This window comes from Hibiscus syriacus, unplaced genomic scaffold (assembly GCF_006381635.1).
Source record: "Hibiscus syriacus cultivar Baekdansim isolate YM2019G1 unplaced genomic scaffold, ASM638163v2 tig00111540_pilon, whole genome shotgun sequence".
Taxonomy (NCBI): domain Eukaryota; kingdom Viridiplantae; phylum Streptophyta; class Magnoliopsida; order Malvales; family Malvaceae; genus Hibiscus; species Hibiscus syriacus.
In genome coordinates, this window is record NW_024063114.1 from 826,338 (window position 1) to 853,546 (window position 27,209).

Sequence of the window (27,209 nt, forward strand, 5' to 3'; positions counted from 1 at the left end):
TTCATTTAATAAACAAATGAACACAAATGAATGTGTTTTTGGTCAGTTAATGTTCACAAACAAGTTTGTTTAAGGCTCGTTTAGAAGCTTAGTAACCTTTTATGCTTTTACATTATAAATATTGATGAATGTATGAACTAAATTAAACAAATGGAGAAATATGGAGTTTAAATTACTATGAAGCTCAAAGATTTTAAGCAATTTTATCATTTTGCAAATGAACATTTTTTCGAACACTAAACATGTTTACAAGCATATAAATGAACATGTACATGAACATATAAATAAATACAAACACTTTCAATAATAATAAACGAATTCGAACATGATATTAAAATCTTAAATGAATTTGAATCGGACATTGACACCTTTAAAAATAAATTGATGAACACGAAAACAACCTTGTTTGTTCAAGTTCAGTGCATATACACCCCTAAAAATAGAACTCAAATAATTATAAACTCGGCTCAAATTACAAAATAATACTCAAATAACTCGAGTAACTTGAAATTTTTAGTAATTAGTATATTAGTTTTCAAGTTTAAGTCGAGTCCAACAATTTTGTATAATATATGTATATATATATATATATATAAATGTTTAAATTGTGAATCAAATAGTATCATAAATATTTATGATTAAATTTAAATAGAAATTTGAATAATTCGACCCGAATGATATAAATCTAGCTTTTGCTCTAAATGCACTATTCTTGAAAAAATGTTCTCTCCTTCTCTAGTTTTCCGATGATAGGCAAAGACAAGAAATAGTTAGTGATATCGAAAGTTTGTACTACTGTTCGTTTATCATCTCCTGTGAAAATTTAAAGCAGAAACAGAAATTAATTGGGAACTTACAAAAGAAAAATGTCTAAATAGAGCAACTTGAAGTAAAGGGATCAAAGATGAAGAATCCATATCTGTTGAATCCAGGATAGACAAATGTCAACAAAATCTTGCTCCATAAGAAATTGAACAATAGTCTGCAAGGCTTCATTTGCAATCTCATTTGATAGTTGGTCAATCATAGGGCCTGATCTATCCATTAGCTTTATGAGCAAGAGATCATCCCCGGTAGAGGAACTTCGGCATAGGCAGAATCCATATCACCTACTTGAAGGACATGCATTGCATTGCTCCAAGAAGTCCAGATAGGATCTCGCTCTGGTCCAACGTTATCATCAACAACAGCTTCAGCAGCCAATTCTGGAACACGTCCTGATTGGGATGTTACAGCATCCTCCCCAGCTACACGAATTGCTTCCAAGGTAGCTTCATCCTTTGATGCTTGCCAGACACATCGAGCAGAAGGCCCTTCACCGAGCCTCGCAAGCCCAGGACCTTTATCCCAACCTCTCCTGACACCAAACGGATAACTCTCATGTTCCGATTTAGGTGATCTACTATCCTGGTTACTGCTACCTGGGGCTCTTCTTGATACAACTTGCCCATTTCTGGAAGCACCAAATGCAGGGAAATCCCAATCATCAGGCATTTCAGATCTCCAAGTAGGTCCCCTCCCCCTCACACTTGGACCAATTCCATCATACTGGGCAAATCTTTCACCAAATGGAATTCGCCCGCTGAATTTGGAACCAGTGTCGGAAAAACCATTATACTTCCCTAAAGGTCTATTGTAAGATCCTTCAAATGCTGACGAAAAGCTACCACCTCTCCTGCCTGATGATATCGATAAGTCCCTAGCCATGTCTTCAACAGTTCTCTCAAGAACCCTAACTCTGTCCTCCAAAGTTACCATGCTATCATGAAAACCACCCATAAAATCCTGCAACATAAGAAGGAATCTTACAAATCGAGAGAGCACTATCTGGAAGTGTATATAAATGCTTAATCGAGAAATACCTGCAACATGTTCATGAGATGCGCTTGCTGTCTCTCCAGCTGCACTAACTGCTTCTGGACAGCTAACCAACTTCCTTTGCTGCTGATCCCTTCAGACTGTCCATCCACTTTCAAGAAACCCAAACGATTTCTAGATGGCTCCCCTTGATTTTCATCTCATCAGCATTGGTTGCTCTTTTTCTTAGGTTGTTTCCATTTACCTTCTCTTCCGGCCATTTATCCCGCATAGCAGCAGCTCCTCTCTCTTTGTTACTGTTTTTACTGCTGGAAGATGAGAATCGTCTGTCTGACTGTTTCCCACTCCACTCAACCTCCCTTTTGTGTCTGGATCATTTCTTTTGGACTCTACCTCACTCTTCAAGTTTGAAGAATTAAGATATCTACGAGGAAAAACTACTTCAACCGGCAAATCATTGGAACCCCTTGTTTCGAGTTTCTGAAAGAATTCTGGATTCAACTCTCTGTCTATTAATGCAGGTGCTTTCTTCTTTAAAATTACAACTGATTTGTCAGTAATACTTCCACCTTTGCCTTCGGAAGCAGAAACTGACGTAACTGTATGTTTATCATCCGCACTTGGATATTCAGAGTCATTCTTTTCTGATGATTCAGCTGATTGAGCATTGTCATCATCTACAGCATTAATTGGAACAAATTTAATCCAATAAGAGAAATAGTCTACACATCAGAAGGACAACCCGTAAAACTTAAGAGCACATAACTAACATGCTTACCACGAGACAAGGCTTTCTGGCCATCTACAGCCCCTTCTTCCCCTTCTCCTGCAATGTTCTTCCATAATTGCAATGCTTCAGTCATGCTATCTCTTACAGGTTTCATCTGTTTAACAAATGATTAAACATTACAACAGAATAATCAAAGACCAGATCAGCTCATTAAAAGAAAAGAAAGTAGATGGTCTTCGACCAGTCATGTCCAAAAGCATCAAAATTTAATAATCAAACCATACATTTCTTTTAGGGAAAAAAGAATTATATGAAAGAGAAATGGCTCTAGAAAGCTACCCTATCAAAGCGGCAACTCTCGAGTACTGTTATCATCGAAGTCACTCTATCTGCAATCAAGTTGCTTGAGTGCAGTGCCAAGGAACTTAAAGCATCAGCAGCTGCCTTCATGGATGCTTAGCAGCAAAGCTTCCAAGCTTTGAGGTGGAATTGCTCCCACCTGCAACAAGGTCAGCATAATTTTTCAGAACTTCAATTTGTTCCTATTAATCATCTACATCCCTATGAATTAAACAATGTAAATGGTTAGAATCAAGCTAAAAAGAACAGCATCATACAAACCTGTGACAAACTTGCCACTACTGACAAAAGAGAAGCCTTAGCCACAAAATTCTGATTATTCAACAGCTTGCAGATCCTTTGACACAATTTCTGAAAAGCAGCCAAAGGACGATCAGATGCACATTCCACCATCTTAGCCATACACGTCGCTGCTCCAGATTGTAACCCTTTGTTCTGCTCTCCCATTGCTTCAAACAATGGCTTAACAAACAACCCCACCATATTCCTTCCTCTCTCCCCTTTCAAATACTGCCCTGAAAGCGCCACTCTCGAATCCCGACAAGCATCTTTCACCCCAGAGTCAGCATCTTTCAGCCTTTTAACAATGTGGGCAATGATTTTAGTCAAATGGGAAGCTGCCAACTCACCATGGCAATTACATAGCATTGAAAGTAACCTCAAAGATTCTTTCTTCACAGCTTGTTTTGGATCATTTGAAGAATCAAAGATTCTTTCTTTACAGCTTGTTTTGGATCATTGGAAGGGAGTCAGGGGAAAGAGATTGGATGGTCTTTTCAAGATCTTCAACAGCAACTTGGTAAGTATCTCGATCAGAGAGCTTGGAAAGTGAGGTTAAAATCCTTTTCTTTTTTGTTGATTTGAGTGCTTGAGAATTACTCATTTTCAATAGTGAGAAGGAAAAAAAGGGTTCTCGAAGAAAAGAGACTTCAAAGATTGAACAAAGGGGAGGGGGAGATGGGATTTCACAGATTAAACAAGAAGAAGAAAAAGAAGGAATTTTGAGGAAATGGCGTTTATAAAGACTGGAACGCTTTGAGGATTGTTATACACTTCCATGTAATGAAAGGGACAAAAAAAAGGACGGGATTTTGCATACATTGAAAGAAAAAAAAATGATGAAGAAAGAGATTTGAGAAATCAAGGAGAGAATTTCAAGGGAGAGACAAAGTTGAGATCTGAAGAGCATGAAGAGAAACAGAGATGGGGCTTTGATGCATTTCCTTTTCTTTTCTCAAGATTTGGTGAAAAAGAGGATGAGAAGGGGCATTCAAGAATTTAAATTTGATAATCACTACGTTTTACTTTTGTTTTTGGAGGGTAGGTGATGTCTGATTAGAAAATCAAAACCGTTGATCTTGATGGGTTAATTTTTGTAACGACAGTGTTGGCCGGTCATTAGCTTCCATTATAAATATTCACAAATGTTAATTTGTTGAGTAATTTGATTATTTAAATTTATAAAATAATTTTTCGATTATAGTATACTATTTTGTTGTAATTTCGATTATTAAAAGTTATGAAATAATTATTTGATTATTTATATATTCTAAATTTATCATTTTCTGTTAAAAATTAAAGACATTATGAGCTAGACGTTAACATGATGGTTGGGATATGATAATCGTTTGAGATTATGAGATCATATTTTATCATATCTCAGTCAACAGTTAACGTTCAGCTCGAACTATTGTTAAATTTTTTTTTTTAAAAAAAAGACTAATTTAAAACATATAAATGGTCAAAAAAATTAGTAAATGGTCCCGACTCACCACGTCATTCGTGGTCTCAACCAATAATAATTTCCTATCTCATTTTTTTCCAAGGTGAATCTCCACTTATTTCCTATGTAAATAAAGAATAGACAGTTATTCGGAAGTTATTTTAAAATTTACGACTCTCATTCACTAGGACCATGGATGACGTAGTGAACCGATACCATAAAATAATTTATCGAATAATCGAGGGATTATTTTGTAACTTTTAATAGTTGGGGACTCAATAAAGCAACATCTTATAGTTAAAATATCATTTTGTAACTTTTAATAATTGAAAGACTTAACAAAACAATACATAATAGTCAGAGGACGATTTATATACTTTACCCTTATAAATAATACTTGTCAAGTTCTGTATATAGTTGCGAAGGGACTGGTCTCGTGAAGTAACGTTAGAAGAAGAAATTGATTTCTGTCTCAAATTTGAGTTCATCTTCTAAATCATTATGGATCTCATTTCTGAATTTCCCCCCCAAATCCATCTTTCAGGTAAAAATCATTCTTACCTTTCGTTAAAAAAAACGAAAATCTCTCATTGATCTTATCCAGAGATGTACAAAAAATCCGAATATCCGATTTTGGGTAAAAAATATCCGAAACCGGATTTTGAAAAAACCGGTTTTTTTTAAACCGGATCGGATATTTAAAAACCGGATAGTATAACCGATTTGAGAAAAAATTGAACGACCGGTTTTTTTACCGGATTAAAAACCGGTTTTTTAACCGAAAAAATTCGGTTTTTTTAAAAACCGGTTTTTTACAAACCGAAACCGGTTACACCGGTTACACCATCCGACCCTCCAAACCGGTTAAGATCCGAACCGGGTTTTTTAAAATCCGGTTTTTGGGTTGGGAGAAAAAACCGGATCGATTTTTATCTGATCCGGATCGAATTGAAATCCGGATTATGTGCATCTCTAATCTTATCGAAGAAAATATGATTGAGGAATAGCCCGAAAATTGGCCCCTAAGCCTACGGGTCTAAGAAGCAAACGAAGAATCTCTTGGTTTCATCTTCAATAAGCCGTCGCCGGGCATCCGTCTCGTCCATCCTGATCCAGAATTGTGAGCTCAAACTGAAAGGAAATGTCTGCGAAAATAAAAAGGTTCGATCAGATGGAAAAAGCCGCGAGAAGAACATTCTCTATGGAAAGCATTCCCCTAATTAATGAATTTCAAATTCTGTATGGGAATACGACAGGTAACAGTATTGCCTAACGACCATCTTAATCGATGTAACTAAAGTAGTTTTATTATTTACTGAAATATGGAAAAGATGGTGGATATAGCATGTATTAGCATTACATGGACCAGTATAGTATGCCCACTGTGTCAAAAAGCTTACATTGCTCAAACATTTTACAAGCCAAAACCTACAAAAGTATAAAAGCCCTCGAGGAACAGAAAGCTTCTGTTTAGCATTGAAGAATCACTACTGCTACAGCTTTGATGCCCAGACTTTCCATCTTCCTCGTGGTTTCTACTCTCTCTCTTCAAACTTTGGTTTAGAACACAAGGGATACCGGAGAAATCATGCACGGCTTTTCAAAGGCTCGTTGATGGCAGAAAATGCATTCATGGGACAGCTGAAAACTGAAAATATTTAGAAGTTCCACCGGTCCAACTGCCGCTTGGCTTCTACCATATCTTTCTGTGCTTTCTTCCTCCGGTAAAATATTGGACAATCTCGACTGCAAACATTGATAAAACATAGTTCAGAACTAAAATAAAGAAGAAAGAACAAAGCAATAATGCCGTCACACTTAGTCGAGCAACCTGTCATTCCCTTTCTTTTCCAAACAAAGCACGTAATCTGCATTGTTCTACATAGTTGTATATCAACATTAAATAAAGAGAGAGTAAAACCTAGTGCAGAGCACATCCTGGTGAAGAGAACCTTGACACTCTTGGCACTGTGTCCATAGCCTCCCGAAAAGCTCTTCCAGATCTGACACTGCAGTTTCATGCAACATAACATTGAAAGACCTTTGGTTGCTCCAGTGCTAAAAATTGTTACTGTGCATAGGATAAAACAGTAAGGGAAGATGTGAACACCTTGAGAAACTGTTTTATAATAAAGTTCTGCCTCTCTTCCCTTGCAGTGTGAACAGAGTGTTTGATCCGCATTGCTGAGGGTAAAACACAAATGTTATTTATACATGAAAGATATACCATGCGTTTGCAAATTTTGCATGCCTGTGCTGTAATCAATATGCAGGGCCTCTATAAAGTTCATGCAGATAATTCTACACACACCTATGTATCTACCAATACACAATTTCTACTTGCAGACCTCTCTGAAGGCTGTTCTTGGTTCAATTAAGTTTCAGAGGAGAAATATGTATGCATGTGTGGAGAGATCAAAACAATGTGGCCAAACTAACGTAGAGTAGTTTTATTGGGGGGGGGGGGACAAAGGGAAAGTCTGTTAGAAAGCATTTCAACATTGAAAGCAAAATCTATTTCTCTCAGAAGATACAATATTTCTGAGCATTCAGGAATTCAATGAAGATAGCATAGGAAACCTGAATTATGAAGCACAAAGTCATGAGAATTGATACTACTTTGGTTGCCTTGAGAAATAGTACAGACTACAGAGCAAAGATTATGTCATGAAGAACCCTCAATTTATTTCCAAAAAATGCTAAATGTTACTAATACATTATATATAAAACATACAAGCAAGTAGATTCATACCTAATTAGCGCTTTGCAGCCAATACAACTAAGTTGTTTCTTTGCAAATTTCATTATTCCACCATTTGACGGAGTTGATATGGAAATGGATCTTGTGTGACTTCCATGGAGAAGTTCCTTGCTGGCATTCTTTAAAATGGGCTCAAAAATTCTTAAAAGTGGCTGGTATATTAATAGAATTGTTAAAACATGGGAAACTTATTATAAACTAAAATGGAAACTATCAGACCATTAACTAACCTTGCTAATTTGATTTTCAAGGTAATATTGAGGATCTATGGGGATGTTATTTTCTAGCACATAGATTGGGTCCTCTGACCTCTCATATGCCTGAATTAGACAGCATTTGATATTAATAATACAATCATTTGCAATAGAAGAGAGTTTTTTTTTATGAAAATATCACCAAGAAGATCACCTTGGCACCTTTTACAGCTTTTACAATTACATAAGGCACCCGATCCCCAACATTTGGAGCAGTAGCAGCATCCCGCTGTCAATTATAGACAAAAAGTTCATCCTAATGCTCTAAAATCAATCAGAGCATTTATAGAAGATATCAAATGGGAGGCCTTACAAGGAAGCCACTACTAATGGCATCTAGTAAAGGCAACAGAACATTTTCTCATTTAGAAAACGAAAATGGCACCAGTCTTCCAACAATTATCTAGCAATAAATGATGACATGCAAACGCAGCATAAAATTTAAATTAAGTGCATGCAGTCTTTTACTGTTTAACAAAGTATCTACAGAAATTAAATAAGTCATTTAGAAAACAATGCCACCATCATATCTATGTAATATAATGAGGTTTCTCAAACATATATTATATTTATCATGCTGAAATATAACAAGAAAAAGCATAATACAAACCTTGCGCATACGTTCAGCAAGTTCAACATGAGCAGCTTTTACCTCATAATCCTCTCCAGTTTTTGTCAGACCCTGTACATAGGAGCAGGAATGAAGCTAAAACAAAGACTGACACAGAGTTACACCAAGCATTACAAAAACTTCACAATGACTAAAGCACCATCAAACAAGGATATTTTTCTCACCTTAGTAATAACCAAAAGTGACAAATCCATTCGGTTCATGAGAAGATCTGAAATGGTGTTCTTAACATAGTGAACTGCACCAGGAATATCTCTATCGATCAATATTTTGTGCAGGCATTCATTTACAAGGTTTTTGACCAATAAACAATTGTCTCTTCGAACTGTTTCAATGCCTGTTCATGAATGAAAGATGAATAAGCATTCAAGTTCAATGAACTTTCAGAAGCTCACATGGTTGAGAAATATCTTGTTTACCTTTAGTGTCCATTTTGTCATACTTTTTTGAATTTGTCCAAAATAAACCAGCATATCTTTTCTTGCTAATCAATAGGTAGGGATAATAAACCTTCTCGAACTCTAGTTTGATGGGCTAAAAACATCAAGCCAGTATAGAAAGAGGGAAAAAAGAAAAACAGCCAATAAGTAAAATAGAGGTTGATAAACGCAAAAAAAAAAAAACTTTTCAAGTGATAATTTGATATTTCATTGAATGATATTTGTAGCATCCATGGTCTGAAAGGTAAACTCCAAGTTTACATCAAAATTCAAGATAACAGATGACCAGAATTTTTTACACTGTAACAAATTAAGGCTCCGACAGATGCAGGACACTTGGCCAGCCCAGGTGGACTTCAACTAAAAAAAGATGAGATTCTATTTACTAAAAAGAATTCTTACTTTTGTAAAGGTTTCACTGATGTGTTCTGCAGCTTCTCTCCCCAAGTTCATTGCTGCTTCTACATCAGACACCCCAAATTGTACCATAACTGAATCTGTGTCCCCGTATATAACCTGATTATGAAATATTATCGTTAGTACAATTTCTGCCACAATATCCAAAACAATAATATTAAGCAACAATAAATACACACATGCAGGCCCAAATATTGTTTCATTCTAATCTCCTTGCCAAGGAGAGAGTGTGGAACATCCAAAAATCAGGTAAGGCAAAGCAACCTTAACTTTTTTTGATAGGAATAGAAGGCCTCATTAAAAACCTTCCTCATAGATAGCCCTTTCCCAACAGAAAGGATCCACTATTGGAGGGAGGAAAAGAGTGCCTCGATTTATTGCTGAACCAAAATTACATAAAACTTAACAATTACACTAGAAATACCGACATAAAACTTAATAACTCCACCTACTTGAGAAACCAACTGACTGGGAAGGAAAATAACAAGTATCTATAGTCTTACAATCAACCAATCCCCATCTTTGCTAAACTATCTGCCTCCCCATCACAAGCCCTTGGAATCAACCTAATTAACACCTTTCCAGAGAAGAGTGATAGAATTTCTTTAACTAGAGGCAATAAGAAAACAGGCGCCACCCACTCCACTGCTGACTTGCAATCACTCTCAACAATCAGCCTAGTGATAGAAAACCATCGTGATGCCAAAAAGATTTCAATGCCTCTTTTAATAGCCTTTAACTCAGCAACTGGTGGGGAACCTTGACCTATATTCTCTGAAAAAGTCAACAGAGTGCAACTATTCCAATCCCTAAGGATACCTCCAATACCACCAACCGAGTCACTTAACCTTACAGCTCCATCGACGTTCATCTTCAAAAAATCAACAGGGGGTAGCCAGCAAAGCACAGAGCAATCCTTTAATTCAAAACCGAAGTTCCATCTGCAAGTGAAGGATCCCCAATGAGCAAATCCTCCTGTATAGGAATTTTAGGATACTTGGCTTTACACCACTTAGATAGCCTAAATCTTACAATGAATAACAGAGAAGTCCTATCAAGAGATAATCCTTCAAACACAATCTCATTCCTTGCTTTCCAAATAGACCAAAAAATTACTCCCGGGATAAACTTCCAAATCAATGAATTCACCCTCAAATTCCCCCACGAGATAAGTAAAGAAGGAGGGTCCATAGGTAAAACTACAGATAAATCCCAAAAGATTATTACCTTATTCCATAATTCTCAAACTACATTACACGTAATAAACAAATGCTGCACTGATTCCTCATGCTTCTTACAAAATGGGCAAAAGATATCTTCCCCCAAGGACATTCCTCTGTTAACCAACTCCACTTTTACTGCCACTTTCTGATGGGCTAACTGTCAAAGAAAGGCTTCAACCCTTGGTGGGGACAGTCCCAACCACACCCCCTTTGACCACAGATCCTTGTTCCCAACTTCCAACCCGAGCGCATTCCTGCAAGATTTGACCGAAAATAATCCGTCCCCACTAGCTGACCACGAGAGACTATCCTCTACAGAATCTGAAATTTCTATATCCTTCAATTTCAACATCAAATCCATCCATTGATCTAACTCCCAGTCAGACAAATTCCTCCTAGTGCAAACATTCCACACCCAACAATTTGATTCATGACTGCCAAATTCAGCAACCTTGCCCCATTTGTTAGGAGATAATGCATAGATTCTAGGGAAAAGATTTTTTAGAGGAACCTCATCCATCCACGGATCAATCCAAAATAAAATAGACTTTCCATTACCAACTTGCAGCTTCGAATTTGATCTAAGACATAAACCCACCAAATCATTCTTCCAAAAATTATTGCCAATACTTCTCAAAATCCAAGAAGATCTAGGTGAAATAATCTTGTTGATAGACATCGAGTTGCAACCGATCTTGTGCTTGCTACATATCATTCTTTTCCATACGGAATTCTTTTCATTTGCGAACTTCCACACCCATTTCCCCAATAGTTCTCGATTCGTAAGATTCAAATCAAGAACTCCAAGGCCACCACTGCTCATAGGTTTGCAAACTGAACTCCAATTAACCCAATGAATCTTCCTCTTATCCTCGTTGTCACCCCATAAAAATTTAGCCATTAAAGAATTTAACTTCTTGCCTATTTTGCAAGGCAATTTAAAAAACGATAAGAAAAATATGGGCAGGGAAGATAACACAGACTTCAATAGGACTGTCCGACCAGCCAAAGAAAGAGAAGAAGCTTTCCACCCGGCTAGTTTAGAATTAAATTTTTTAACGACTAGCTCCCATAAAGCTTCCGAATTCTTCCTAGCACCGATGGGGAGTCCCAAATATTCTATTGGAAAACGATCAACTGAACAACCCACTTCCAACGCCCAATCAGACAGGATTTCCTCATCAACGTTAATCCCAAAAAGTTTACTCTTCGCTAAATTTAAATGCAACCCCGCCATTATACTGAAAATCCTCAAAATTCTTTTAACGTTTTTAATCTGGGTAAGTGAAGCTTGACAAAAAATGATGAGATCGTCAGCAAATTGAAGATGTGATAGCCGAAATGAATTTTCAGAATTCCCAATAACAAAACCTTGGAACAGACCTTTATCCACTGCTTTAGAAAGCATCAAATGCAGCAGCTCCCCTACTATATTAAATAAAAGCGGCGAGAGACTACATCCTTGTCTAACCCCTTTAGCCATAGAAAACTCATCCGAGGGGGAGCCATTTACAAGAACCGAAATAGAAGCTGAGGAAAGACACTATGAGATCCATGAGCACCATTTCATACCAAATCCCATCTCCTTCATTGCTCTAAGTAGAATAGGCCATTCAACAGAATCGTAGGCTCTCCGAAAGTCAACTTTTAGTACCACCCCTTGTAGCCCTTGTTTTCTCCAATAGTCGATCCCTTCATTAGCAATAAAGGCACAATCCAACAACTGTCTCCCTGGTATAAAAGCGAATTGGGAAGGACTAATGACATCACCAACACAGCAGCTTAGTCTCTTAGATAAGACTTTTGATAGAATCTTGTACAAACTGCCCACAAGGCTAATTGGTCTAAAGTCTTCTATATTTTCCGGATTTAATTTCTTCGGAATTAGAGTAATAAAAGCGTGATTTACCCCTTGCTCCCACTTCCTTCCAATATAGAAATCTTTAAAAAAAATCAACACATGCTCCTTTAATGCAGGCCAGCATTTCTTGAAAAAACCCATTGTGAACCCGTCCGGTCCTGGAGATTTAAAGCTGTCCGAAGTAGCAACTGCTTGCCAAATCTCCTGTTCTGAAAACTGCTCCTAACTTAAATGCTTGATCCCGTGACAGTTTTGTAAAGTCCAAAAGTAAGTCCTCCACTTCCATTGTCAAAATTGAATTATACTCGGTCTTGAAAAACTATGAAATATGAGTCTTAATCAAGATAGGATCTAAAACAACACTTCCATTGATCTTCAAGCTAGTAATGGCATTTCTTCTACTTCTATTTAGAGCACACAAGTGAAAAAATCTTGTGTTTCTATCCCCATCTTTAATCCATCTTGTTCTAGCTCTTTGAAACCAAATACTTTCCTCAATCCTGTATAACCTCCATAGATCTTATCTAAGTTGCTTGACCTGTTCCCATTCCTGAGTAGAGAGACTACTACCTTGCGCCTTAAATTCCAACTCATTTATTTTCCTTTCAGAATCTTCAATCGACTCAGAAATCCCATTAAATTTCCTGCTTGACCAGATTCTAATTGATTTTTTAGTTCCCTGTAGAATACTGAAGATGCCACTTCTTTTGTTCCTCTCCCTCAGGCCATCCATGGTTGATTTAACCAAGTCCTCAAAACCTTCTTCCTCTAATAGATAATTATAAAATTTAAAAGGTTTAGGGCCCCACTCCACAGACGATTCCTCCAAAGAAACTGGATTGTGATCAGATGGAGACCTAGGTAACAGTCTTTGCACTACCCTCGGAAAACTGGTAAGAAAATTCCCAGAAATTAAGAACCTATCCAGTCTGACCCAAGTTGAATCTTCTATGTTATTACACCAAGTAAAACTTCCACCCACCAAAGGAAGATCAATTAGATTCGTTAACTGCAGGAAATTTCTAAGAATATCCACAGAATGCTAATTTTGAGACCTTCCCAACTTCTCAGCCGGATCAAGATACAAATTGAAGTCCCCCCCCAATGCAAATTGAAATAGTTTGAGCAAAAACAAACTCCACCAACTCCTTGAAAAATTCTTCCTTTTCTGATTCAATTGACGGACCATATACATTTATAATCACACACTCATCTTCCATAGTCTTAAACTTCCCAAATATAGCTATAAATCTGCCACTTATATGAGTTTCGGAAACTTCAAATTCATTATCATTACACAGTACCAACAGTCCACCTGCAGTCTCATTAGCTGATGAAAAAACTCCTCCCTTAAGAAAATTCCCCTCTATCCTTCTCCTAAGAGCCATAGAACAATTAGCTAGCTTTGTTTCTTGGATGATTAAGATGCACGACTTATTCTTTTTCACCAAACGGGACACTGCTCTGGATTTCTCCTTTTTCCCCAGTCCCCTAATGTTCCATGAAATAATATTGATAACTGTCATAAAAACAAAACAATAATAACCCAACAGCCTCTGAACCACGTAGCAACAAATCCCAGACCGCTACTTTCAGCAAATTCCTACTATCCCCCAAACCCTCCTCAAGATTTACTATTTTTTCCAAAAAAGCCTTCTTCCCCTCCTTGAAGGAAATCCCCAGCATTCCTACTAACTTCCCACGTAGCCAAATCCTCATCCAAAAACAACGAGAAAGAAGGGGAGTAGGCCGTAGGAGAACTAACCACATCCAATGCTTCCCTTATTAAAATCCTTCTCTCTCTCCTTCTCTTTCTCCTTCTCTGTTTCCCTGCCCCTGCTCCAGATAAGCAACCTGCTTGAACCTCTTCTCCACTCTCAGAATGCTGGAATCTATCATCTTCTTTTGGAGAAGAACCACCTTCCTCATCTACACAAATGTTACCTTCCTCCATTAAAATTGGAACCGAATGAGTGTTCACGATATGGTTGGATGCTTTTCCATTTTGGTCAATCAACTCAACTGAATGCAGCAGCCCTTCTTCTCTACTCGGATTGTACCAAACCTTTCTTGCTTTTGTTCTTCTGTACACTCTATTACAATTACCTTTATTCCTCCTTCCAACCGAAACGGTTCTAATAGCCAAACTTCTAGATAAATGGGACAAAGGACTCCAGCTCCTTAGACCATTTGATAACAAACCCTTAGAAATTTCCAGTGGCTGAATTCCAACTAGTTCAACCGGTAAAGCTTCCTTTTCCACCTCTGTATCTACCACATTCTTAACCACCTTGTCCAAGTCCACCCCATCCTCCACTTCAATCCTTGGCTTGTTCAAATTCGTGTTTAAATGGGGAATAAATCTTCCTTTGGACCCTTCACCAATCCACTTTAAATTATACGCAGGCCTTGAAGAACACAAAGTCTTCATATTTGACATTGAACTCCAACTATCATCCTCTTGGGCTTGAACATCAAGGCCCATTTCTTCCCTCAACCCAAGACCCACGTGATCCCCTTTTAGATATTTTCCTTTTCCAAGAAAATCTGACAACCCAAAAATATAGGTATCATTATTTGACTTTTCTAGAATAAACTGCTCCTCGTCCCCCTCTTTCAGCCAACTACTCTGAACCTGATCAAGCCACCCATCTACCTTATGCCTAGAGTCCTCAGATTTCTTGTGATTGTCAACTTCCTCCAGTGACTGTCGGCGGCTTCTCTCTTCCTCGGAAAAATCATTATCATTGTTCCCAAATTTTGAAATTTCACCAGCCTTCTCCCCTGTGAAATACTCCGATTTTGAATCAATCGAACCCAATATGACTTTGATTTTGTATGATCTGCTGTAAGACCCAACTGTGACCGATTCCGGGACGTCAAATGGACTCGCCACCCTAATCAAAACTCTTGCTAACGATAGGTCTGATCTGTTTTTTGAGGATTCTTTAATGCAAATGAATTTCCCCCATTTCTGAACAAGTTTCTCCAGAAACTCCTCGTTCCAGCACAATAACAGCAACCCCACTAATTCCACCGGGAAGAACGCCAATGGCACTCCCTCTTCATTCAGCAATGGAGCCATCCATTCAAACCAGTAAAACAGATCCTCCTGTTTTTGTGCCCATACTTCAGAATACTCTTCGATCGAATTAAACGTAACGACACAGACATTCCATGTATAACCCCATCTCGCTATTTTAACCTGCATACCTTCCTTCTTCAAAGCTTTCTGCACAAAATCCTGCACGAATGGAACCTTGATTACCCCTGTAAAGGACCTTTTAACCCAGTCCGAATCCTCCTTGGGAATGTGCATCTCCCAAACATTCCTTAACCCATTTGCAGACTTCATTGTTCTGTCTCTAACTCCCTCAGTAACATTTTCACTCTCCTTTCCATTAATCGTTTCCACCACTTCCTTGTATGATCTACTATCCCTCAAATTACCCAAAGATCCAACATGATTCAGTCCTTTTGTTTTCTTCACCCTTAATGCCTTTGAACCGATCCTCTCATTCCTACCTTCAGAAGCTTCTCCATCCCGACTTTTTCGATATTTTTCTATCCCTACTGTAACCCTTTTCCCGTCAATCCAAGTTCCATCTACAGAGTGTATAGCCCTCCTTCTCTCTTCCTCACTTGCAAACTGAACAAACGCAAAGGTAGAATTTGTATACCTTGGCTTCAGAGTAAACTTTGGAATGAAAATCCTCACAACTTGACCATAATAATGAAATATTTCCCTTAACTTTCCTCTTGAAATCCTCTTACTAAGATTATCAACGAAAACCGTCCAGCTCTCCCCAACAGAAGAATGTCCTAACACTCTTTCTCTCTCTACGTTTTTTACTCTCTCACTCATGTTTGAAGAATACTAGTTCATTAGGTCAAAGCAACCTTAACTTTGGAAAGCTGAAATAGTTGACATAGGAGAGGAAATAGGATCCATGTTATAAACACATCATAAATTTAAAAATAAAAAAAGAAACCCCTGTGATTCCAGCAAACCTTCAATCAAATGCTTAACCCGATCTCAGTTCATTTCGATTAGTATATTACATCAAGTTCATGACATTACATGTAAGCCGTCAAAGTAAACATTATAGCTAAAGCTTTTGGGATGACTTACCTCAGCATTGTGTTCATAGCCTCCTAGCACTGTAAATTTATCTTCAACAAGTTTCTTGGTATGCTCAATCATTTGTCGACCTTCACAAGGTAATCGACATGTTAGATCAAACAAAACTAGAATAATGTATTTCAAATTATTTATAGAGAAGTAAAATTTTCTAGCAATGCTGTTAATAAGATCATTTTATCGTACCATAGCTTGTAACACTCGAAGAAATCTCTAAACATGGCAACTGACCAACAGTAGCTCCTGTAAATCCATATACAGAATTCGCACTCACCTGAAACAAATAATAAATCATACAAAAGCAATCAAAAGAAAATAAGGAAACATTTAATTATACTCCTGAATGCAATAATTACCATTTGAAAATGGATAAGGAGAAAAAAGTGATGATCCTACCTTCAAGGCCAGCTGCCTGCCATCTAAAACAGCTTTCTCAAGTGGATCCTTTGCTTCCTAGACTCGTATAAAGAATGAGTAAAAAGAATGGAGGCAAAGAAACAATCAAAGAGAAGAAAAGAATTAGTATTTTGATAGCACAATATTGAAGCAATAGCAACAGGAAGCAGAATTGTACAATTAAAATAAAACTATTGTAATCACCTTCAAATCAGCTTTTGCTCGTTTCCGAGCAGCTAACAACTCTTCCAATATTTCTGGAAGTATCCCCTGAAGATTTTCATGCTTCTTATCAATTAAAAATATAGGTATTGATCAACAAGAAATAAATAAAACCTCTAATGTTCACTTATTTATAGAAGAAATAATTACAACCTTCTGCAGATTTGGTTTAACAAAAGTTTCACCAGATGGAGTTCTGTTAACACATTCTGGTGGGAGGTTGAGTTTACGAACATCTTCAGGAGTTACCTTCAAAAAGACCGTCCAAGATCAGAATCCGCCAAAAAGTCTCACAAAATAAATTATTGATCCAAGTAAAACGAACATAAATTAAAATAACATAAAATAACAGCTGAATGAAACAATAAAAACAAAATTACTTCGAAGAATTACCAGTGTGCAATAGCATAGATTATATGCCATCATAATTGACGGATACAAAGATGCAAAATCCAGTGTTGCAATTGGCTTTTCATAGAATCCTGCCTTTGCTTCCAACACCTGAAACAGAGTTCATCCACATAATATATATGTCAGTTGAATCCTTTAGTGAGGTAGCTGTAGTTTTATATAGCGAACAATAAAAAGGGTAAGAAATTTGAGAATGAACTTACAGTTGCACCTTCATATGTTCCCTGTTCAGATCCTGCCTGTTTGACATTTGGAATAACAAGGTTTTTCTGCTTAGATTTCCTAAGAAGTTGAGAAAGTACCTGAAAAAATTAATAAAGATTTTAAATTTGATCTATTAATCATTTGATTCATCTACAGAAACTTAAAGTTCTACAAACCTTGATACTTTGTCCTCTAGAAAGAAGAAAAGAGATAGGCACACCTGTGACACGAGCCATCTCAACATAATTGTAAACATACATTAGTTTATCCAAAAGCCTCTGGGAAGGTAAGCATCCTGCAACCATACAAGAAAAGTATACTGATTCAGTCATAATTGTAAATATACTTTAGCTCCAAATGGTTCAACCACCTCACTAAGGAGGTTGACTTCTAGAAGGCTGGGGTCCGATGCCCATGGCAATTTCCCTTCTCCTATCCCCTAGGCATTGCCTCCCTTGTATCAAAAATGAAAAAATGCAAAAGCATGGTGCAAACAAAGTCTTCACAGAACTATTTTTGTGAAACCATCTAGATGGGAGGGGGAGCCAACTATCACAAATGCCTCAAGAGGCTCAGGCAATTAATGAGTTGAAAACCACATGTAGACAAAGAACAAATCAAACTTCATTTCAATCGCTAAAAATCATCAATCAAGTGTAAGTCAAGGAAACAATTCTACTCAATATAAGAACAAGGTAGAATCAATTTTCTTTTAGCCTCTCAATCCCTGATGGGACCTGAAAAGTCTATAGAATCTGTTGCAACCATAATTGTTTGTGCACTCAAGTATTGCAAAGTTAGACTGAAACCAACTATGCACCTTCAAACAATAGACAGCAAGACGCCTCCTGGTCTCAGCATTTCCATTCTGAAGATCTGATATTATCGAATGATGAACATCCTCTTTCTGCAAAAAAGCGATGCAAGCACAAAACTTGAGTTCAGCTTTCAAAGAAGAATGATAAACAAAAGAAACCACAAATGCTGAAAGGTAACACATCTGCCAAAAAATCCTTATATTTAAATTAACCCTAGAAACCACTAGAAGAAATCTAACTGTTGAGTTTTAGAGGAGACAGAAATTCTCTGATTTTTATTTTCACTTACTTACAAAACTAGAATTCTCTCTAAATTATAGAACTCTAGAGAACACTCCCAAGTACAGTAAACCTCTCTACAAAACTGATTTAGAGATGAGACTTAAAAATTTAAATTTGAATTTCAAACTAACTAACTAACAGATATTTGGGAATCTATAATCTACACTAACAGCATATTTTAACTATTAAGACATAATTATGGAAGGAGTTCATAATCTTAGAAGATAAATTCTAACCTGTTCAGAAAGAAAGTGTGCTGAAACCGAATTCAATGAATACGAACTTAGTTTGTAATCCCGTTGCATAGCCTACAACAAAAAGAAACAAAGTTAAAAAAATTGTGAATACGAGTCATTTGAACTGTCAGATGTAAATTACAGACTCATGAAGTTGAAAAACTGCAAGCACAAAACCTGGAGCAAATCAAACTGAACTCTCCCCTCCACAGTGACTTCTTTGCTCTCTCTAGTTCCATACTGTCTGTAAAATAGGTCAGCATCAATAGCCAGAAAATATACTTGTAAAGCAACTCTTAAATCAACCAAAAACCCAGAAACAGACACTGGGGGAAAACCCACAATGGTTATTTATGATATGACAGAAATATGATAAAATGAAATGACAACAGCTCAGTTAAAAGCTTTTGTTCAACAGTTGAAATTACAGATAACATAAGTTTTCTTCGTTATAACCTCACTCTGAAAATTAGTTAGGAGTGAATTTCAATCACAATATAGATTGAAGAAGCTAGAAGTATCCAAGATTGGTTCACGCTAAGCTCCTCATATGACCTTTCAGGTTATAACCTTATAGGAAATAGCACCTTAGAAGGCAAGACGTTTAAACACTGCCGAGGAAACAGGTGCAACTAACTTGGCCGTCAGAAAAGTATTCAGTAATTAGAAAATCTAATTTGAAAGGATAAAATTGATATCTTCAAAATAAATAAGGCAATGAGGAGAGAAAAAGTCAATCTATAACCATGTCATCCATGTTTTCTACTTTTAGGGAGATTATCATATTCTTTGCAATTGCAGTATGAAGTAATAAGATAGGTAGATGGAAGGCAGAAAATCAGGCCAACTACAGCCTACAGTAGCATTATAAGAATAACAACAGATCCTTTACCTTGACGAAAATGTTGTATCTTTTACACGAACCCTACCATTTCTGATGCGGCCAAGTATGGGAAACTCTGCTATTCCCAACGTTTGTGCTCTCTGTTAACCAGAAAATTAAATGACGGAAGATTCAATCACACAAGTCCTATAAAAATAAAAGGAAACCCAACATAATAAACTAAATAGAAACCTTTGCTGCAGCAACATTCATGGAGAATAAAACAGAAGTTAGTTTTTCATTTACCTCAATGAGATAGGGCAAATCAAACTTGCAAATGTTATATCCAATTATAATATCAGGGTCCACTTCACGAATAAACTCCTGCAAGGAAAACCTTCCTATTTAAAAAAGGTGTGGTGAAAGAAAGATTTTCTTTTCATGTAAGACTAATGTGAACCTATGGTATTCAAGGAACCGGTTTTGTAAAATGGAAATTGATCATAATATTAGCTTAACAGCCACTGAGACAGAAAAGTAGGTTGCTGGATGTAAACTTAGACTTACTGGTAATTTTTTATGTTCTTTAGGGCACTTTGTAAATTGCAGAAAAGCCTTATATTCGGCTTGAGAAAGCATGTGTTTTCAAGTTTTCGATTTTCCGGAAGTTTCTCAATTCAATACAAATGATTTTAGCAAATGGAATAGAAGAAGACAACATAAAGGTAGAACACGGGTGAACCGGGAAGTTGCTTAATGAATCTCTTAAAAGGTTTAGAACATGTTTAGAACAACTAAGATAAGAAAAAAGAAATGCTTATCGAGAATTTTAGTAATATGCACAAATGGATACCTTCTTTTTTATGCCCAAGTATTAAAGTAAAACAGAGAAGTTTTAAGAACAAAACCAGTACCCTCCAAGCAAGAAAGACTTCTTTTTCTGTATCAAAAGACATCACATCAACACCAACTATCGGGGAGCATGACTTGAGGGTCATAACATTACGAATGAATGGCTGATCTTCTCCTTGCAAAGTAACTAGATTTGCTATCTGGAAAGAAACAAAAGAAATTCTTCAGAACCAGTGAAAGAAAATGATCAAATAGTTTTCAATCAATCCTTCATCAACATGAGTCAGGATCCAAAGAATCAACATAATATTTAATAACATTTTCCTCAAATCAAAAGGGTCAATTGAACAGCGGAACAAGACCTGGATTACAGGATCATGAGTAGGCTCCGGAAAATGACCTTTGCGGCCAGCACACTCTATATCAAAACTCAATATGCGAAATGGAGCCATCTTTGAGAATTCCCCTTCTGGGGCATGGCTAATCAAATTTGAATACCTAAGAACAATAAGGGAAGAGAATTAAACCAGGATAACAGACACAACAATGAAACAGTTGAAATGAACTTAATGACCAAAGAAGAGGTTACAAGCAATCAAACTCCAATTGGCTGTAGGACATATTCCTCATTGTCTTCTTATATTTACCAGCCGGTATCTCAATCCAATTACCACCAACGATGTTGCAATCTATCATGAAACGCAGTGCGAAAAGAACATTGCTTTCATATGTCATGAAGCTCTTCATACCAAGGCCATCAATTTGTATGCCTCTATCAAGAATGCCTGCAAATCATTGGCGATTAACAAGCCTGGAGATATAAAAAGAACTGTGCAGTTTTCTAGACTTCAATTATGAACAAATTAAAGAGCTCACGTCTAGAGAAAAAACAAGTTAAAAATAATTTCAACTACAGTAAGGCATTTCATGAAGTGAAGGAAACTCAAAGGAATCAGGAATTTTACCACGGCAGCTAGCAACCATAGTTGGCAGTGCCACTACAATCTTGAGAAAAGGTTGAGACTTTTGTTGTTGGTAATACATAATACTCCTTTTCTGAACCAATTCAATGCGTCGAACAAACTTTGGTACTTTGCTGTTTTTGTTCTTCTCCTTCATCTTAGCCTGTAGTCATGTAGCTGAAACAATTAAGAAGCCACTCACAAGAGGTGAATGTGTAACCTGAGGAAGTAGTAAAACCAAATACCTCGAGGGTTTGATGAAAATGGGAGATATCATCCGGACCCATTCCTTGTGGGCAGTTAATGTAGAAATACGGCTCAAATCCATGAACAAGACAACAAACACTGAGTCCTATAAGTAGCCGATAAAAGCAATTCATCAGATTGACAAAAAATTTACACTTTGGGATTTCGTTAAAACTAAATAAAAAATACACACGGTCAATAATATCAGTGTGTCTTTAGTATTCTTAGAAGCTAATGTCACGTAAAAGATTTACGAAAAACTACCTTCTCCAGTAACCCCGAAAATTCTGATAATGGCGGCTGGACCAGAAGAATCAGGCAGCAAACCTCCATGACTCTCTCCAATCACGTAATCAATCTCCAATTGCTGGAAAACTAAAGCACCACGGAAAGAAGAAACAGCTCAAAATTTCCAAAACAACCTTAAAAACCAAAATTTACAGCAAAATGTTTGCTTTTTAAACTTACCAATGCTATGAGACTGGGACACGTAGGCCTCGGAGAGAGGAGGGCGCGCCCACTTGGAAAGACGAGAAGCGAGAGCTTCACGTTCCTCTAAGTCGCGCAGAATTAGGGATTCCACGTCTTCTTCCCCCATAAGGGTTTCGTCAAGGAAGACATCTTCATCAATGAAATCCTCTTCCGCCGACGGTGGCGGAGGCGTTGGAGCAGTCGCTTGGTACTTCGTCGCCGGAGATGGCTGGTGCGAAGACGGCGGTGGTGGCCTCTTCCTTGGGTTGCCTCCCTTGTTCATGATTTTGGTGTCGTTTTGGAGTGAATAGAGCAACGGGAAATGGAGGGATTTAGGGGGTGGGGGGTTTGCGAGTTGAGAAGAGTGACATTCCCGCCAGTTTTGGGGATTTTAGGAGGCAATGTGATGCCACGTGTTATGCACGTGATTAGCACTGTTTGAAAATTATTTTCTTTCCTTTGGGCTCCGCATTAGGCTACAGCCTGTAAGTCGATCCTCAACTTGTGTACGCCTTTAGTATTCATGTATTTCCTTGGCATTATACGTTACATTGTTGAAAATATTATATTATTTATTTAATAAAAATATAAAATTATAATATTTAATTATAAAAATATTATTGATGAATGTGATGAAAATTCAAATTATATTATCAAGCCTTAATAATAAATATATAAATACAAAAATGATAAACTTTGATGTACGTATTAAATTTTATTGTTAAGCTTAAGTAATTTATTGTTTTTTTTATTATTATATGCTGTACTAAATTTTATCAAGATTATGGTAAGGAATGAAATATTTTTTAAAGTGCCATTTTGAAAGAAAATTATGCAATTTGAACCTAATGAAAAATTAAGTTTACATTTTATTGGATCATACGAGATTTTGAAAAGAATTAGACGGGTAACTTACTTATTGGTACTATCGCCTAAAATGTAGCAAACTTATAATGTGTTTCACGTATCAATGCTAAGGATATATCGTTCAAATACTTCGTATTTTATTTCGGTTGGATAAATCGAGATAGATTCTCATATGTCACATGAAAAAAATCTTTGATGATCTTAACTCGTATGAAAGGACTCATGAACAAAAGACTTGTACTAGTAACAAAATTTATGGAGAGATCATGGAGCGAATTAGGCTACTTGGGAGCTAGGAGAATTTATACGACTTTAGTGTACACATCTCTTAGAGTTAAGTAGATTTCGAGGATAAATTTTTTCAAGGGAGAGAGTTATAATAGTCGAGATTTCAAATCAATAATTAAGAGTTGATTTAGGATATATGTAAGTCGATATGAGAGCATAATTAATCTCGTTGGACAAACTATACTTAATTTTAAAAAAATGAACTTATTTATACTTTAAAGAAATGAAATTTTGAAAGGATAACGGTGATGACAGAATTAATAGAATACATATCTTATTACAAAATTATAGCTAATTTTTTCCTATTTTCTTTTATCATTATTTCTTTTTCTTATTTTTTTTCCTATTTTTTTTATCATTAACAACTCTTTAATTAAATTCATCAAATTTTCAGCTCTAGTGCCGACCATAATTAAAAGAGAAAATAATTTCAGTGTCCGAAAATGCTTTATAATATACGATTTTAACCAATTTTTTTTGGATTTGCAAAAATAACCAACAAAATCGCAACGCGAACTCCTATTTCGCAACACAGTTTCCAAATTCGCAACGCGAACATGAAATTTTTCGCGACGCGAATTTCGAAACATTAATTACCGATATAGGTAAACACAACTATCGTATTAGCGATATAGGTAAACACAACTATCGCAACACTAATTACCGATATAGGTAAACACAACTATCGCAATGCGAATTTCATTTTCGAAACGCGAATTTCGCAAATTTGAAAACTGAGTTGCGAATTTGACAAATTCATGTTGCGAAATGTAAAATCTCGCCTCTTAAAGAAAAAACCATTTCGACATTTTATTTGTTTGGTTAAAGTTAAACGAAAGAACGAACGAACATGAACATATCCTCGTTCATGTTTGTTCAATTCATTTACAGGCGTAGGTTTAGCTGAGTGATTCATACGTGGACTTGACAATTGGGATGTCACAGGTTGAAAACCACTTCAGTGCATTTTATGTCCTTTGATTTTTTTTTAAAAGGCGAGATTTTACATTTCGCAACACGAATTTGCCAAATTCGTAACTCAGTTTTCAAATTGTCGAATTCGGTTTTTTTACCAGATTGTTTCTACCGTGTTTACCTATGTCGGTAATTTAGTTGCGAATTTGGCGAATTCAAATTGCGAAATTCGCGTTGCAATAATTGTGTTTACCTATATCGGTAATTAGCGTTGCGAAATTCGCATTGCGAAAATTTCTATGCTCGCGAATTTGGAAACTGTGTTGCGAAATAGGAGTTCGCGTTGCGATTTTGTTGGTTATTTTTGCAAATCCAAAAAAAATTGGTTAAAATCGTACATTATAAAATAGTTTCGGTCACTGAAGTTATTTTCTCTAATTAAAATGGGGAGTCATTTCTCCACCTTAGACATGTGTGAACATGTGGGTCTTAATCCCAACAATAAAAACTTTTATTTCCATTAAAAAACCAATTTTATTTCTATTAAATAATATACTGTTATCATAAATGTGTTATATTTTATTTTAATTATATAATGGAATAAATGAGTTACGTCGGCCGTTAACTATTAAATTTTTTATTTATGCAAAAAATTATAGTAATAGTTAAACATGGTAAGAAGATAAAGGAAAACATGAAAAATGGTCCAAAATGAAAATTCAAAAGAAGAAGCTCTCTCCCTTCCCTGTCCTAGGAGTATATAAACCGACCATTGTGCATGTTTGTGATAGATTTATAGCCATTGTGCATGTTTGTGATAGATTTATAGCCATTGTGCATGTTTGTGATAGATTTATAGTCAATATTACTATCTATATAGATTATCATAGTAAATCTCTCGAGTTTATTAAGGGTCTTATCGAGAGGTTTTAGTCCATTAGAGAACTTTAGTTGTGGAGAAGTCGGTTTCAGTAAGAAATTATATCTCAAGAGGTGGAGTATACTAGAAAGGGTATCGATTTTCCGAAGATTTTTTGGCTTCATTTGGGATAAAGTTGTTTTTTCTATTGGAAGGCCTATTCTGTATAGGAGATTGACTCACCCGGATTCATCAGCATCGTCATCTAAGGTGGAAATTATGGTGGTCGACGACGGTAAGGCCTTGCCGGAGAAGGATCATCCTCCGATGATATGTAATGGGTACGAAGCGGATTCCGATTTGGTTAGTTTGGATCAGTTTATTAGGTGACTGTCAGATTGGAAAAACCAGCTTTCTGGTAAGAACATGGTTTTGATTCTTTCTTCTTCTGTTTCTTCTTTTCAGTTCTTTGATGAAATATCACTTATAATAAGTGGTTTTTAATGGTTTACTGTTTCACGTTTGAAGATCAAATATGTTGGGGATGAACCAGAGAAAAGCTTACAAATGACTGGATTAAATTTGGTTAACAAAACATTATTTGTTCAAGGTGCCAAGATTGCTTTCAGCATATGGGATGTAAGAGGTGAAAACTTTAATCAATAAATTTGTTTTTTGAACTTCCAGATTTGTTCTTCTGCTGTTAAACTGAGTTTTCTTGTTCCGTTCTCATCTTCCTCTGATTATTTGGTTGCAGGTGATAGTAACTCACTAGATCATCTTCCAATTGCTTGTAAAAATGCCGTGGCAATCTTGTTTATGTTTGATCTAACTAGCCGATGCACCCTTAACAGGCTAGCTTTAAAGCCAGTTGGAAGAAAAGTACCGAATTTGATAGTTATATAATATTTACAATATTTTTTCTTGGATTTTGCAGTGTTGTTGGATGGTATTGTCAAGCAAAGAAGTGGAATCAGGTACTTAAACCAGTGTTTTCTTATAGATTTTCTTTTTATTTTTTCCCTTTCGGAGTAGTTAGAAATTAGAATTATGTGTTTGGCCGAATTTTTCCCACACCCGAGAAAGGAATGATTACAGTATAGTATTTGTTACAAGTTTTTCTTAGCCTATTAACAACGCACACATACTGACACAACTGCTTGAATATGGATCCTCTAAAAAGAATAATATTCACTTTTGTCACTAAAACCACTCGATAGATTCAAAAAGTGGTATTGATTTTTGAAATTGGAGATGTTACTGATTAATGATTAGTGAGCAAAATTTTTCCCAAATGTTCTCAGTTAATGCTTCTCAATGTCTTGCAGACAGCAATTCCAATATTAATAGGAACAAAATTTGTCTTAGAAGTGATTGGTCTGATAAGAGGAATGTCCTGGGAGTCTTCCTTTGTCAAATCTCAGCCGTTTGGCATATGTGACAAAACCTTTCCTTTTCCAGTCTCAAACAGTGTTTAAAGATTGAAACACAAGGGACCAACTTGATTGAAGTATAGCAAATTGGAAAGTTAATTACTCAATAGTTGATGTTTTTAAGCTTTTTTAGATTTAACAGTGATCAAACTTGAGTCTGAATCTTCTTCTTTTTCATCAAACAGGCAAGAGCATATGCCAGGGCAATGAGTGCAACCCTTTTCTTCTCAAATGCTACACATAATATCAATGTCAATAAGATCTTCAAGTTCATCATGGCTAAGCTCTTTAACTTGCCATGGATAATTGAGAGAAACTTGACCATTGGGAATTTTCATTTATTATAAAGTATTTATATGGATATGAAATATTGTATTTAAAAGACATGGGTATTTTTAAAATCACTCACTCAGACCTACGAAACGAAAGGATCCATAATCATGGTACAATTAAAGATGATCACGGTGTGCAAAAAGTAAAAGCACCCCAGTAATTATAAAACAATATAGAAGTTGGGAAAAGTAGCCGTCTAAAGATTAATCTACAATTTCTTCTGCAATTGGGT

At 36.3% G+C, this 27,209-nt stretch overlaps 3 pseudogenes; 1 reads left to right on the plus strand and 2 right to left on the minus strand.

The window, feature by feature from the left end:
* Positions 1-898: 898 nt before the first annotated feature.
* On the minus strand, positions 899-3,953 carry LOC120164613 (annotated as a pseudogene).
* Positions 3,954-5,970: 2,017 nt separating this feature from the next.
* On the minus strand, positions 5,971-22,636 carry LOC120164511 (annotated as a pseudogene).
* A 2,427-nt stretch (positions 22,637-25,063) lies between these two features.
* Positions 25,064-26,991, plus strand: LOC120164614 (annotated as a pseudogene).
* Positions 26,992-27,209: the final 218 nt, after the last annotated feature.